Here is a 1460-nt window from a genome sequence, read left to right as displayed (position 1 = left end):
AACAAGCCCACTTGAGCCCATGTAGCTTTTTCCTTTGTCTCCCAGCAGCTGTGTTTTTCACCTTGCTTAGGAGGCCTCAATAGGGCCTCCTAGAAACCAGTGTTCTGGGCCACTGTTTAGCAAAGCAGCATCGTAGCCTCACAAACTTGGTACCAAACGAAAGAGTACATAGAGACGATCGAAACAAGCCCACTGGAGCCCATCTAGCTCTATATTTTGTCTTCCAGCAGCTGGTTTTTGACCTTAATGAGGCCTTAATCAGGGCCTCCTAAAAAGAAGTGTACCAAACTTGGTACTGTCATGGTTTTCAGATGACGAGCCCACATGCAGATACGATGGGGAAGCAAAGCACAGTTTTAAAATGTTTATTTAGGAAACAGGCAGATATAACGGACGGAACTATGGACAACTCGGCAGGGTCAGAACGTCACGGCTGGAGAGACTGCAAAGAGAAGAAGAGTAAGTGACTCTGAAAGGTGAACCAGGAGAACTACTAGAAGCTGCACTGCTTACCATAAAGCTGGACAGAAGTGGGTGACAGATGGATTGACCAGAGTGAGGGAAGAACCAGCAGGATCCAGAAGCACCAAAAACTGTGACAAAAACAGGGAGATCCAAAATTAGTTCAAAGTTCAAAGATGAAAAAACTCACCAGCAGGTTTTCAGGAGTTGGGTCAGAGGCCACGTCGTACCACCACTGCTTAAGGCTCTGCCGTCTTCCATCTGTCAGCGCTCTGCTTAAGAAGCCAGAGGAAGCCGCCTGCAACGAGCTGCAGGTGTGGGCCACACCCCCTCAGCCAACTAGGCACACCTGAGGAGTAGAGTTAGAGCAGGACAACACAGAGGGCCAAGGTGTACAGAAGGAGGGAGGCTGTACAGGCAACATGGAAGTACAAAACGGTTCTCTGCCCCCTATATATAGGGGCTAAGGGGTGTAGCAGAGTGGATAACAACACTGCCTGCCACCCAGAGGAGCAGGGTTCGAATCCCACCTCAGCCATCATATTCTCATTTACAACATTAAAGTAAATAAACAATTTAGACTTGAAATATTTTTCTAATTTCTTAATAGGGCTCTGGAAGGGAAATTTGGAAACAGATTTAATAATAATTTGAACATTATCTTTTAAAAAGTGGCGTTTTTTTTTTCGATCCTAGATGTACATAACACGGTAGCAGACGTACATATAAATTGTACATAACACGGTAGGTTACGGGCTGAAGGTGGGACTCATTGGAAATCAAGCTCCACTGTTGTGTCTGAAACTGCACTACACGACCACAACTACCGGGGGAGGGGAACAGCTTTTGCTATTGGCTGAGAGCGTGGCCTATGTAATTATGTGGGTTAAGGAGGGGTCAAGGTGTACAGAAGGAGGGAGGCTGTACAGGCAACATGGAAGTACAAAACGGCTCTCTGCCCCCTATATATAGGGGCTAAGGGGTGTAGCAGAGTGGAT

The 1460-nt window shown here is 46.7% G+C and overlaps 1 long non-coding RNA gene across 1 annotated transcript; it reads right to left on the bottom strand.

Moving 5' to 3' along the window:
* Positions 1–351: 351 nt before the first annotated feature.
* On the bottom strand, positions 352–565 carry LOC118560128. Its single transcript, XR_004929102.1, has 2 exons — positions 514–565; positions 352–442 (listed from the first exon to the last, which is right to left on the bottom strand). It is a non-coding gene; the product is annotated as an uncharacterized LOC118560128 (long non-coding RNA).
* Positions 566–1460: the final 895 nt, after the last annotated feature.

The sequence above is a fragment of the Fundulus heteroclitus genome, unplaced genomic scaffold (genome assembly GCF_011125445.2).
Source record: "Fundulus heteroclitus isolate FHET01 unplaced genomic scaffold, MU-UCD_Fhet_4.1 scaffold_39, whole genome shotgun sequence".
NCBI lineage: Eukaryota > Metazoa > Chordata > Actinopteri > Cyprinodontiformes > Fundulidae > Fundulus > Fundulus heteroclitus.
This window is presented reverse-complemented; position numbering and strand designations above follow the sequence as displayed.